This window comes from Triticum aestivum, chromosome 2B (assembly GCF_018294505.1).
Source record: "Triticum aestivum cultivar Chinese Spring chromosome 2B, IWGSC CS RefSeq v2.1, whole genome shotgun sequence".
NCBI lineage: Eukaryota > Viridiplantae > Streptophyta > Magnoliopsida > Poales > Poaceae > Triticum > Triticum aestivum.
Genome location: NC_057798.1, coordinates 356,359,755 through 356,375,156, shown reverse-complemented (window position 1 = coordinate 356,375,156; position 15,402 = coordinate 356,359,755).

The following is a 15,402-nucleotide window of genomic DNA, read 5'->3' as shown; positions in this document are numbered from 1 at the left end:
GCGACGAAGAGACTGAGACAGATGAAGATGAGGAGGAAGACCCAGAGGAGCCGGAATAACCGACCGAGCATTCCACCACCTAGACACCGTTCAGGACTAGAATAGGCCAGTCCGTAACCCTTAAGGTAGGATAGGTCGTGTACCCCTTATGTGAAAATTGAGTCCATGTAATGGTTCAAATGAAACCATGTTGTGTTGTGTTTGCTTTCGACGTGTTTTCATGGAAGTTGTACTTTTCCTTTCGGGAAATTGTAAACAACTACATCACCCATTTGGTTTTAATGCATGAGTTTGGCCCTTCCGGCCTTGGCTTAACTTAAAATTGTATCACACCCATCTATATTGCTTTCTCTCCTTTTTCCCAATCATGAGACCTTGACCGCTCCAACAGGATGCCTGTTGTAACACGTACTGGTACCTCTACCCAGCAGCAAGAAGCCGGATGTTCTGCTGAAGCAAGAGTTAGCTAGGACCAAGCCCGAGGACAGACTCCACCACCACCACCTCCTCCAAGCATGGACATGGCTCAGCTTCTCCAAGCCTTCCGAGAGGAACGCCAAGCCAACACTGCAGCCCTCCAGACGATTGCTCAAGCTGTCAACCGCCAGCTGGCGGGACATGACAATGGACGTTCCACGTTGGTGGAGTTCAAGAAGCATGCACCACCCACCTTCATTGAGACTGCTGAACCCCTGGATGCAGACGACTGGGTACGCACCATTGAGGATCTATTGGAACTAGTCGGATGCACTGAAGACCGTGAGAGGGTGGCATATGCTGCCCATTGTCTCGGGGGAACTGCCAGAGCTTGGTGGGATGGATTCAAGGCCATGCATGCTGAGCAAAACATCACTTGGAATAACTTCAAGACAGAATTCCGCAAGGCACACATTCCTTCCGGAATCATGGCCATCAAGAAGCGTGAGTTCCGAGCCCTGAAGCAAGGAAGTAGCACAGCCAAGGAGTACATGCAGAAGTTCAGTGTTCTCTCAAGGTATGCTCCTGAGGATGTCCGCAATGATGCTGCCAAAAAGGAGAGCATCATGGAAGGCCTTAACCAGACTCTGCAGTACTCGCTTGTTGTGTGTGACTGCCCGACCTTTCCCGATCTGGTGAACAAGGCACTCATGCTTGAGGACAAGCGATGTGCTTTGGATGATACCGGTAAGCGCAAGATCATCAGCAAGGGTAGCTCCAGCAACCAGAAGCCTCGCCCATGGCAGCCAGCTCCGGTCAAGCCAACCTATCAGCAGCCAAGAGCTCCTGCACCCTGCACCAACTATCCACCTCGGCAGTATGCCAACCCCAGGCCAGCTTACAACAACCCCAATAACAATGCCGGCAAGAGCAGCAACCCCAACGAAGTCACTTCCTTTGGATGTGGTCAGCCAGGACACTACTCCAAGTATTGCCCCAACAAGAAGCCCGACGCCCCACGCCCCAATGTGCAGAACCCAGGACAAGGCCGTGGAATTCCACCAAGGAACCAAGCTCCCCGCAACCCGCCCAACAACGGCAAGGGTCGTGTGAATCATGTCACTGCAAAAGAAGCCCAGGAAGACCCGGACGTCGTGCTGGGTATGTTCCTTATCAACTCAGCACCTGCAACTGTCTTGTTTGATTCTGGAGCCACGCATTCATTTGTCACCCAAAAGTTTGCATTAAAAAGTGGCATGATCCCTACACCCCTGAATAACCCTATGGTGATACAAACCCCCGGAGCAGAGATGAGAGCCAAGATAGGATGTAGAGGAGTCGGGATTGTCATTAATGGGGTAGACTTCTTAGCAGACCTTATCATCTTAAGATCACAAGGCCTGGATGTGATCTTAGGAATGAATTGGCTCATCAAGCACCAAGGCTTGTTAGATTGCGCCAACCGGACTGTCACCGTGACCAATGAGCAAGGAGTCGAAGTTAAATTTGCCTCCAACCCCTCCTCTGCTCAAGCCAACCAAGTCAATTGTCTGACTGAAGTTGGATTGGAACAAGTACCGGTAGTATGCGAATACCCCGATGTTTTTCCTGATGAGCTACCGGGAATGCCTCCTGACCGAGACATTGAGTTCATCATCGAGCTCATACCCGGAGCGGGACCCATCTATAAGAAGCCTTATAGAATGGGATCGGAGGAGTTAGCAGAATTGAAGAAGCAACTGGAAGAGCAGTTGAGGAAGGGATTTATCCGCCCTAGTGCCTCCCCTTCGGGATCACCTGTTCTATTTGTGGCAAAGAAGGACGGTACCATCCGCTTGTGCATTGACTACCGCTCCCTCAATGAAGTTACAATCAAGAACAAGTATCCACTTCCCAAGATTGAAGATCTGTTTGATCAACTCAATGGGGTCAAGGTGTTCTCCAAGATCGACCTTAGATCTGGGTACTACCAGCTGAAAATCAGACCCCAAGATATTCTGAAGACGGTGTTTGTAACCAGATATGGCCTGTATGAGTGCACGGTCATGTCCTTTGGATTGACCAATGCCCCAGCTTACTTCATGTATCTCATGAATAAGGTCTTCATGGAGTATTTGGACAAGTTTGTCGTTGTCTTCATTGATGACATTCTTGTTTTCTCGAAGACGGAAGAAGAGCACGAGCAACACTTGAGGATGGTCCTAGACAAGCTTCGAGAGCACCAACTGTATGCCAAGTTCAGCAAGTGCGAATTTTGGCTACGTGAAGTTGGATTCTTGGGTCATGTTTTGACCGAGGAAGGATTGTCGGTCGATCCCGCTAAGATTGAAGCCGTGACTAAATGGCAATCCCCAAGCAATGTGAAGGAAGTCAGAAGCTTCCTCGGACTCGCCGGATATTACCGCAAGTTCGTTGAAGGATTCTCAAGCATTGCCCGACCCATTACTCAGCTCTTGAAGAAGGACAAGAAGTTTGAATGGACGTCGAAGTGCGAAGAGAGCTTCCAGGAGCTGAAGAAGAGATTGACCACCGCCCCAGTTCTGGCCACACCAGATATACACAAGGAGTTTGTGATATAGTGTGATGCGTCAAAAACCGGACTGGGAGGTGTTCTGATGCAAAAAGGCAGAGTCGTAGCTTACCTTTCAAGGCAACTACAGACTCATGAAGAGAACTATTCTACTCATGATCTTGAGTTAGCAGCAGTGGTTCATGCCCTGAAGACATGGCGACATTACCTCCTAGGGAAGCGGTGTGAGATATACACGGATCACAAAAGTCTGAAGTATATCTTCACTCAAAAGGAATTGAACATGAGGCAAAGAAGATGGATAGAGTTGATCAAGGATTATGACCTCAGTGTTCAATACCACCCTAGGAAGGCTAATGTGGTAGCAAATGCATTAAGCAGAAAGGCTTGTTCCTTGAATGCTATGCTTAAGGACAAGCTGCCCGCCTTGTATGCAGAACTTGAAAGCTTCGGGTTGGAACTGGTTGCACCAGGATTCTTGACCAACCTCGAAGTTAGGCCTACCTTGATGGATGATATTAAGGAAGCTCAGAAGGGACACAAAAGTATTGAAGGCATCAAGAGGAAGATTAAGGCAGGCAAGGCCCCAGGATTCTCAGAGGATGAAAAAGGAATTGTGTGGTTTGGGAATCGCATTTGCATGCCCAACAAGGTTGAGCTCAAGAATCTGATCTTGCAAGAAGCTCATGACACCCCGTATTCCATCCATCCTGGAGGAACCAAGATGTATCAAGACCGGAAGGAAAGATTTTGGTGGCACGGGATGAAAAGGGAGATTGCCACCTATGTTGCAAAGTGTGATGTATGCCAAAGAGTCAAGGCTGAATATCAGCGACCTACTGGATTGCTCCAACCACTCAAGGTTCCCGAGTGGAGATGGGATAAAGTCGGGATGGATTTCATCACTGGACTACCTAGGTCAAACAAGGGACATGACTCCATCTGGGTCATAGTCGATCATTTGACCAAAGTAGCCCATTTCATTCCTGTTATGACTACCCATGATGGCAACCAGCTAGCAACTCTATACATCAACAGGATCGTAAGCCTTCATGGTGTTCCCAAGGAGATTGTGTCAGATCGAGGAACCCAGTTTACCTCAAGGTTCTGGAAGAAGTTCCAACAAGCCATGGGGACCAAGTTGTCCTTTAGCATTGCTTTCCACCCACAGACTGGAGCTCAGACAGAATGAGTGAATCAGATACTCGGAGACATGCTCCGAGCCTGTGTCCTGGCATATGGTGCTAGGTGGGAAGATTGCCTCTTTCGCCGAGTTCTCCTACAACAACAGTTATGAGTCAAGCCTTCAGATGGCGCCGTTTGAGGTGCTATATGGACGGAAGTGCCGCACTCCCCTCAATTGGTCGGAGACCGGAGAAGGACTAGTCTTTGGGACCAATATCCTCCGTGAAGCAGAAGAGCAAGTCCAGCTTGTCAGAGAGCGTTTGAAGACCGCCAAGTCAAGGCAGAAGAGCTACGCTAACTCACGTCGTAGAGACATGAACTTCTGAGTTGGAGACCATGTCTATCTCCGGGTCACACCTCTCAAGGGAACCCAGCGTTTCCATGTAAAGGGAAGCTCGCACCAAGATACATCGGCCCCTTCATGATCACGGAACGAAGAGGAGAAGTGGCTTACCAGCTGGAACTGCCACCTGAACTATCCGATGTGCACAACGTATTTCGCGTGTCACAACTCCGAAAGTGCCTCCAAGTTCCAGTCAAGCCTGATCTCTACAAGGACGTCAATCACCAAGCCATTAACCTTCAGCCTGATTTGACCTACCGTGAGATGCCCATCTGCATTTTGGATGAGGCTGAGCGGCACACTCAAAGCCGCACCATCAAGTACTTCCAGGTCCAGTGGAGCAACCACACTGAAGCAGAAGCCACCTGGGAACGTGAAGACTACCTTAGATCCGAGTTTCCGTATCTCTTTAAAGCCTAGTTTAGGAATCTCGGGGACGAGATTCTTGTAAGGGGGGTAGGTCTGTCACACCCTGCATTTTATTTGGCTTTTATTTGAAGTTGGATTTCTCTCTGTGATTCTTTTTAAGTGCTCTTTAAAGTCAACACAACTCCACCTTATATACTTCATCTCCTTGCCCCAAACTTCTGCCCAATGATCATGGCATGTTTATAGAGCAATATAATATTTTCATACAAAATAATTTGGCCGAATAGTATTTTCCAAAAATTACTTTTCCAAAACCCCTAAATTGAGGTTTGCACTGCAAGTACTTGATTTGGGGTATGAAAACTATTCCAAAAGGTATATTTGAATCCTATTAGACGTAGGACTCCCATGAACCACAAGAGTATAATTTTAAAAGCTATTTCACTATTTTATTTAAAAGCTTTTTCTTAAGGCTAGAAATGGTCTTTAATAAGGAAAAATTATTTTATTGTTTCAAAAATATTTGACAAAAATCAGGGAAGCTCAGTGGACATATATTTTCCATATATAAGAGTTTCAACACATGGTCATGTTCAAAATATTGGACAAAACCTCCCAGAACCATTTCTGCCCATTTCAGGGATTTGAAATATTTCTACAGGAAATATTTTCATAAAAATCCAAGGAAAATCCAGCAAGTCACAAATGCATATTGTGATCACCTTGCAAAGCCTCATGTCAATTAAAGTCATTTTTGTTCACCAAAATGCCGCAAAACCCTCTCTGACAAGAATCATATTTGAACAAGTTTGTACTGCCAACTATCTCTCCTTCATCCCAATTTTTGTGAGCTTGATCACATGACCAAATGAGGCCACCACACCAAGTGGTGCATCAAGGAGAAGTGATTTACTCAACTAGATCTACACAAGTTCATTTCTTCTAATTTCTAGGGTTTACAAAAGTTGCATTGGCAACTTTGCCCAAATGAGCTCAAAATGGGTGGGAGGCCCTAATTATATGTGCCATTTCACCCTGTGGAGTAAAAAGGCTAATGGAAATCATCTACTTGCCCAAACCAGCAACAAACACCTTCTGCCACTTTACCAAAATCCCATTTTTGGCCTCTCCCACTAATCTCCATGAGCTCTTATTTTTACCACAACCCCTCCTAGGTCCCCTCTATCTCCTGGATGCTTTCCTACCCGAGGAAGCAATGAGGAAGGGAGGGGGACCCCATTTATCTTCTCTGGAAAGCAGATTCCCCCCTCCCTCTCAGCCTCCTTCTCTCCCCTCAGCTTTCCAGAGCATCCAAGGCTCTCTCCAGCTTTTGCCCATGCCCCCTCCAGTTGCCAGACACAAGTGGACGCGCGCGGATGCGGGAAAACCATAGATGCCAGCCAAAGTCGCGCTCTGGAGCGCCAGGCAGGGCACCCGACCGTTGACGCCGTGTCCCCCGACCACCTCGAGCCTCCCCCGCGCGCCAGTCGATGCCCCTCGACGTCCGCTCCACGCCAGCAGGCCACCCACTTGCTCCGGCACCCTCCTCTCTCTCCTGCAGCTCGCGCCAGAGCGCCGCCCCGCTCGGCCAATGCTCGCTCTGCTCGTATGGCCCGCCCGCAGCTCGTCCCTCTCCTCCTCTCTCTTCCTGGCACCCTAAACCACTACCATGAACGCCCCCGAACCTCCATTCCCTCTCTAAGGGCCACCCGAGCCGATCCCGCGGGCACCCGTAAGCCACGCCTACGGTGGACCTCGGCCAGCCTATATAAGGCGCCCCCGAGCCCCTCTCTCACTCCCTGTCACTCCCCCACACTCCTAATCAACCTCCCGCACCCCCCATTCCTCTCAAGAGTCGCCCGAGCTCGAGATCGAGCTCGAGCTCCGCCGCTTCGGCTCGCCGGAGTTCGCGAAGTACAGGCCGTCCCCGGCCCTCTTTCCTCCCGATCTGGAACCCCTGCAGCCCCCTGATCATTTTACCTTCTTCCCCCGCTTCTTTTGCAGCCGGGAACGGCCGGAACCGACGACGCCCGAGGCTCCTCTGCCGCGTGACCTCGTCGCTGGCGAACCAGGCTACCCCGGCGACCGCAACCACCACCACCCGAACGGCGACTCGACGCTGAGTCCAGCCGTACCCTCGCCCGACCTCGTCGTGCCCTGCATCGACGCCGGTGAGCCCGCCGACCCTCTATCACAGGGTTAGGGATGACAGGCGGGCCCCGCCTGTCAGCCTCTCCCCTCCATCGCCCCCTCTGTCTCGCTGATGCCTTGGCCCCGCCCGTTAGGTTTAAACCTGGCGCGTGCGCGTGCACCAGTGCGCTGGGCCGCCACTCTGGCTGGGCCTGCTGCGCTGCGGCTGTTCTGGACCAGCAGGCACAGAGCCTTTTTCCTTTTTCTTTTTCTGTCGCCTTTCCAAATATTCCACTGGACTAAATATAAATTCAAATAAAATAATTCCAGTTCCTAAATTCTTGTAAAAATCCCGCCTATTTAATGGTGCAACTTTCATTCAAATCCCACAACCTTTTCTTCATTGTAAATATTTAAATGTGATTTTAGGCATTTAAATATACCTTTGTAAATCCATTTCTCCTATTCTGCTACTCCAAATCCGAAACTAGTAATTTTCCCCTTCTTAGTTTTCACCCTAGTATTTAACAAAAATGAGTTGACATTTTTCTGAGCACTTTGGTTTTTCCGTTTTATTATTGCCTTATTTTCCTCTTTATTATTTTTGCGATGATAGATTGCGTTGCTGACGAAGGAGTTGGACCAGAAGACTTTGAGGACCCAGAAGACTTTGTTGAGCCAGGCAAGCGGCCCTTTGACCATGTCTATGAAACCGTTTTATGCATATCATATAGCACCATATTGTTGTTGCAACGGAATCATGATGAGGTAGTAACCACTTTGATGGTTTGCCCTCGTACTTCCTCGTTGATACTTGCATGGTGCATGACCCTACCTTCTTACGAGGGTTGTGCCGGTGGGAGTAGATAGGATGCTAAAGTAGATGCTACGCAAAAAGGGACGGGAATATGCATGGTGAAGGAGACAAAGCATTTTCAAAAGACTTTTCGAAAACCTCGTCGGGTGCCACTTATGCTCGAGGGAGATGATGAGATGGGTAACCACTTGATGACGAAGTGGTGTACCGAGGCAGGTGTTTGTGTTGTTTTCAAAAACGGATTAGATTTAAGATTTGTTGACTGTCCCAACCTTACATGCGCAACCACTCTACCCTTATATGGGAAAGGGCATTATTGATTAACTAGATCGATACTAGCTTGGAGCCCACATTACTAGTGACGGGAGAGTTGTTGGTGTGCTCTCTCGGGACGGGGTCGTGCCAGGTAGGGCGGCCATGACTATTTTTACAGGGCACCGGATACACCATTGTGTCCCCTCTCGGATGTTACGATCTCGAGTGAGTCTCATATGATGTACATCGTGAGGATACGGAACAACGAGTGGACTCCTTGTTAGTGTCGTCTAGGGAAAGGTAGTGATCGGGTGCTTACCCCGGGTACTTGAGGTATCGCGGGTCATGGATGACACGGAAGTTCCCTGGATCTTGTGGGTAAAGTGTGCAACATCTGCAGAGTGTAAAACTATTCGAATAGCCGTGTCCACGGTCAAGGACTGTTGGGCGGTGCTGCTTAAACTATGTCCAGAGTTTACAAACCAGTGTGTGAGTTCGGATAACTACTTGGGTCAAGTCAAAGGACTTGACGTGATTGAGATGGGTTGGTGCCCACTCTATTTATGTTGATACCCGTAACCTCTCCTCATGGTTACTTGAATGCTCTTGATGTATGTCTTACAAGTTGTTGAACATGTCACTGCACTCAAAACCAGCTTTCTGCAAAAATTTACCTATATCATGTATTGTTGAATCTTGGACGAAAACATGGGTTGCTTGCGAGTACATTCAAAGTACTCATTGGCTTGCCACTGGTTATTTAATTGACCAGGCATGGAAGAACCGGAGTTTGAAGAAGAGTTCTTTGGAGACGAACATGCGAACTAGGACGTTTACCAGTCAGAATGCCTATAGGGTTAAGGCAGATGGCATGGGTTCTACTTATGGACGAAGATTTCCGCTGCTTGTGTTTCATTTGATGTTCAGCCCTTAAGGCTTTATCAATGTAAGACTTGACCATAATGGTCATAATTTGTGTAAGACGGTATGTATGGATGTAAGACTCTTGTTATTCAGCTTCTGTGTGTTCAGTGAGCATTGATCTCTGGGATCACTGTACACGTGCATTCCGGTGATCCCGACTTATGAGTCGGGGTCCCCACAGTATGGTTGTCCCTGTAAGTTAGTGCCACTTTGGGTTCACGACTAGCCATGTCAGCCCGGGCTCCTTATCATATGGATGCTAGCGATACTATCATATACTTGTGCCAACAGGTGTAAACGGTCCCGGGCCTGGTTAGGCGTCACCCGTGGGAATACCGTGCATGAGGCCGCAAAGTGATATGAGGTGTTACATGCTAGATCGGTGTGGCATCGAGTCGGGGTCCTAATTGCTTTGGTATCAGAGCTTGACTGCCTGTAGGATTACCAAGCCAAACTGGTCGAAGTTGAGTCTAGAAATTCTTTAGTTATATAAGGGAATTGATTGTGGGATGGAACGTAAGGCTCTTTTTACTCCTTTACCTTATACCCTTCTGATCTGAGTCATCTTATCTTTCCTACGGGGTTAAGGAACTAGGCCTTCTCTTCTTTCTATCAGGTTCACGTGTTACTAATCCGTAGACTTATAGGATTGATGGATTCAAGCCTCAGTTCAGTTGTTTCTACTTCCGTGTATTCATAGCTGGCCTTAGATTCTTGATATTGTGATGATCGAGCGATCATGCCACCATTTTGCAGGATGTCTCAAATCCTTTGAGCATTTAAAACCGTTATGCTCTCCGAGTCATACCAGGTTTCTAAATAGTATGATGCATTTGCAATCCCTCCTTCCCGTTCCCGATGATCCTTTGGGCCAGATTAACCACACTAATCGGTGGGTTGAGAAACTTCATTGCCTCGGTATATATGTGGGAGCTAGTATTATGACCCTAGGCATCTTATAGAACCACTCAATAATTTAGCAATCTTTGTATCTCCAGTGTGATCATTCTGGCCATTATTCTCAGAAGCATCCCGTGATGCCATTTAGTTTGTAAGTATTCTACTCCTGGGTTTTGAACCCGAGAATCACCCTACTTACCTCATGTTGATAGTGTTTGCTAGTTCCTTTAGGATATTAGTAACCTTTGTGATATTCCTTGAGGTCCGTGGTATTTCCTTCTTCTAAATACTATGAACTATTTATGGCAGAAGTTCCTCGTTGAACCGAAAGATCACAACCACGGTGCTCTTGACGAGTTCTCGATTCTATGTTGTTACTCTGCCAGTTCTACTTTTCTGCATGGGTTATCCGGAAGAAACCTGTTGAACTTGGTTCGACATACTAATCTGTGCATCCACAACTCAGAAAATCATATGATATTTTGTGTTGTCCCTCTTTAATTATATTCTGACCTTCGTCTATCAATTGATAGTAAGGAGTAGTTGTACAGTCGTGTTCATCGATGCCTATTACTCTATGGTTTGTCAAGCCATTCTATTCTGGAATCACCAGGAGAATCTAACTCCAGTACCTCATCCATATCTAGGATTGGGTCAAAGCAGTTGTATTCCGCAGATCAAAATGCTACTCCAGCTTTTGTTCTGATCTACGTTGGGGTATTACCATCATTTATATCAAGAATATCATAGGAATTGCACACCATCTTATGAATTCTTGATACAGTGATACTTCTCGCCATCATTATTCATTCCTCAGTCCCCGTGTTATTGTAACCGGAATGCCGACAAGTGAATCATGATGCATGAAATCAATAATCCTTGCAACTTTTTTGCTTGGTAGTTAATGTACAACAATTTCATTCTTAGTGTGTTTGTTATTAAATTTCCATCCTAAGATTGATCGTGCTACCTAGTCCTTATTCCTGGTGCACTCCTCGATCAATGTGTTTGGATTGTGTCAAATCCTCGATCATTTGATCATATCGTCTTGCTCTGAAAGGCAAGATTGTTCTCGAGCTTAATAACATATTGGTGGTTCGTGATTTTCCAAATATCTTCTCGGAAGTATTACCGGGTTGTCACCTGACCGTTATGTTGAGCTCGTGATCAAGTTGGTTTTCGAAACCACCCTTTCTCCAGAATCTATGTTGGATACCCCTGAGCTAGTTGGTTAAGCTAAACAACAACTTGGAGAGTTGGAAGATACAAGCTTGTCTGACTTAGCTCATTTCATGGGATATCTCGTATGCGTGTTGAAGAAAGATGGTATCTTCATCGATTGACCCTTGTGATCAGTTAATGGACCTATCATCTTTACCGATCTTTGATTTGAGTATGGGCTATCCTCAAATCAAATCAGAACCAATGATGTTCGCAATGTTGTCTTACTCGTGGTTGATTCCTTGAGCATACATCATTATATCCTTTGGTCTGACCAATGCTATCACCTTGTTCACATGATTGTGGAACCCCATTTATATGGACACCTTGATGAATTCTTGTGGAGCCGATCAACAACATCCACGTCCTCCCCATGATTTTGTTGGTCATTAAGCTAGTATTGGAAACTTTTATAAACTTTATCTTCATGTCCCGTTCATGAGGTATATGTTTGGATGAAAGAAGAGAATTCCTCTAATTCACGTGCACTTGATCTAAGTTGCCGTCGTGAGTTTGAGAAAGATTGTTTTTGTTTCCTCTGGGACCATCCCAAGCCAGTCATGCATGTGCGAAGTATGCTATGGTTTGACTGGCTCGCTACCTCCATTCTACAAGTATCTCTTAGTACACCAAGCCACTGGCTGATTTGTTCAAGGAGAAGAAGTTCCTTCTTAAGAGCATGCCTTATGTAAGAACTCCGATATCCTCGTTGATGGTTCCCTACCAGAACTCGGTAGTGTTTTGTTGTAAGACTACCATGTGGTCATGATTGTCAGGGACACCATGTTCACATGCTTGTAGCAGAACCAGCTCATGTTTTGGAGTTTACTATCGTAGTCCATTTCCCGAGAATCTCGCAATGTCGTCCCGTCGATTTGGGTTGCAAACTTTCATTTTTCTTTCTAGACTTGATGAGTCTGGAATATCCTAACACCAACCAGATCTGAATCTCAGGCTGATATGATGGTTGGAATATTTCCCAAGAACTATAATATTGGTCTCTCTATAACCGGTAAAGTGGATGTCGTGACCAACACACCCAGCTGGAAGACCTATTATTGTAGTATCTTGATTGAGGAAGTTGGCCACCCCCCCATAAGGATTTCCTAGGATTTACTCCAGTAGTTGTTCCTTATGGATTATTGTGCTCCCGAAGTCTGAACTTTTACTTGATGTTCTAGATACAAACCATATCTATAAATGGGTTGCGCTAGCACATCAAGGAGACCATTAGAAGCGGAGTGCTAAATTTCTCTCGGTCGATGAGGGAGTCCTGGATTAGGGGGTATCCGGACAGCCGGACTATGTACAACGTCCGGACTATCGAAGCGTGAAGATACAAGACTCAAGACTTCGGCCCGTGTCTGGATGGGACTTTCCTTGGCGTGGAAGGCAAGCTTGGCGATCCGGATATTATATTTCCTTCCTTATAACCGACTCCATGTAAACCCTAGCCCTCTCCGGTGTCTATAGAAACCGGAGAGGTTGGTCCTTAGAAGGCCGATCACAATTACATTCATACCATCATAGGCTAGCTCCTAGGGTTTAGCCTCTATGATCTCGTGGTAGATCTACTCTTGTACTACCCATATCATCAATATTAATCAAGTAGGAAGTAGGGTTTTACCTCCATTGAGAGGGCCCGAACCTGGGTAAACATCTGTGTCCCTTACTTCTTGTTACCATCAGCCTTGATGCACAGATCGGGACCCCCTACCCGAGATCCACCGGTTTTGACACCGACATTGGCGCTTTCATTGAGAGTTCCTCTGTGACATCGCCATCAGGCTCGATGGCTCCTTCAATCGGCATTAACGACACTATCCAGGGTGAGACTTTCCTCCCCGGACAGATCTTCGTGTTTGGCGGCTTCGCGCTGCGGGCCAACTCGCTTGGCCACTTGGAGCAAATCGATAGCTATGCCCCCGGCCATCAAATAAGGTTCGGAAACCTGAACTACGCAGCGGATACCCGAGAAGACTTGATCTTCGGCGGATTCGGGCCAGCGCCAGAAGCGCCGAACAGTCACGATGAGCACGGCTTAGACCTGCTGTCAGACGTTGCTTGGAATATAATCCCGGCAGAAGCCCCGGACCTAAATCCGGGACAGGTGGCGTTGCCTAAGGACGGAGGGTTGGACCCCAACCCACAGGTCGTACCCACATTGGCGATGGAGCCGAACACAGGCTTCACTTTCGAGGAAACCGGTGACCCCGGGCCCCTGGACTCGTGTCCGGTTGTAGGCTCCAGTCCGTGTGTCCCTGGGCCCGCCGATCTCGGTTGGGCTGCGGTGATGGAGTTCACCGCGGCGGACATCTTTCAGCACTCGCCCTTCGGCGACATACTAAACTCATTCAAAACTCTCTCTTTGACAAAGAATCCCGGGCCGAATCATGTCCGGCTCGAGTGGGAAGCAGGCGACGAAGACATTCGTTGCCCACCCACCACCCACTTCATAGCCACGGTTGACGATTTAACAGACGTACCGGACATTGACTCCGAAGGCATCAACGGTATGGACAACGATGCAGGAGAAGACTCAGAATCTATGAGGTGCCGTATTCACGCCTCACCACACGACATATATATGGTGGATACGCCCAAGAAAGGCGATGCTGGAAATCCGGAAGATAACACCCCTAGAAAAAAAACCAAAGCAACGGCGCAGACGCCGTTCCAAATCTGGTAACAGTAACAATATCAGCAAGAGCGCCAGAAGAATGGATACTTCGGTCAACCCCGATGGCAATAATGACCAAACAGAACCAGCGATGGAGCAGGATGAACCAGGTCACGCCGAACATAGTCTGGGTCATACGCCCGAAGAAAACGATCCAAAGGGACGAGTTCACCAATCCGGTCGAGGACAAGAAGACAGTCCGGACGATGACGCATTCATCGTTCTGGAAGAACGCATGGAACGAGAGAACCTCCATAGAAAGCTTATGGCCACAGCGAGAAGTCTGAAGAAGCAGAAGCAACGGCTTAAAGCCACACAGGAAACACTCAATCGCAGATGGAATAAAGTGCTAGACACTGAAGAAAGATATGGCGACGATCGCCATACAAAGAGCTACTCAAAACGCAAGCTACTACCAGAATTCGAGGACGAGGCCATTCCACCAAAGAACGACATGAACAGGAGACCAGGAGTACCACTTCATAACCGCAACAAATATGCTGCCGAAGACGCCCACGATCTACGTGAGCACCTGGAGAAGAAAACTGGCGCAGCTAGGTCCATCTATGGATCTAGAAGGGACACCCCGGCAAGGGACTATGGCTGTTAAAACAATTTTGACAACCAAACACCCATTCGGAATAAACACCGAACACAACAACAGCCGACGGCATGCCACAGCGCATACAGATACAGAGGGGCTGCGCACCCCCTGTGCTTTACTGATAAAGTAGTGGACCATGAATTCCCACAGGGCTTTAAACCTGTAAACATAGAGGCATACGACAGAATGACAGACCCAGGGGTCTGGATCGAGGACTTTATCCTCCACATACACATGGCTCGTGAAGATGACCTCCATGCCATCAAATACCTTCCCCTTAAACTAAAGTGACCAGCCCGGCACTGGTTGAAAAGCCTCCCCGAAAATTCAATCGGGAGCTGGGAAGAACTAGAGGACGCTTTCAGGGCCAATTTTCAAGGGACTTATGTCCAGCCTCCGGATGGTGACAATTTAAGTCACATAATCCAACAACCCGAAGAGTCTGCCCGCAAGCTTTGAAACAGATTCCTCACTAAGAAGAATCAAGTTTTTGACTGTCCGGATGCCGAAGACTTAGCGGCATTCAAGCACAACATCCGGGATGAGTCGCTCGCCAGACACCTTGGCCAAGAAAAGCCAAGGACAATTGCAGCCCTAACAAGTCTTATGACCCGCTTTTGTGCGGGAGAAGATAGCTGGCTCGTCCGTAAAGGCACCAGCGACCCCAGCACATCCGAAATAAGGGATGGCAACGGGAAACCACGGCGTAATAAAAACAAACGCCAAAACAAGGAAGAGAGCCCGGACAGCATAATGGTTAATGCCGGATTCCGAGGCTCTCGACCTAACCAGCAAAATAAGCAACCTAAAGGCAGTAAAGAGGGACCATCCGGTCTGAACAAAGTTCTGGACAGGCTATGCCAAATTCACGGCACCCCCGACAAACCTGCGAACCACACGCACAGAGAGTGCTGGGTCTTCAAGAAGGCCAGCAAACTAAACGCCGAACATAAGGGAAGGGAAACACCAAGTGAATACGAGGATGAACCTCGCTAACCAAACACTAGGGGACAGAAAACATTCCCGC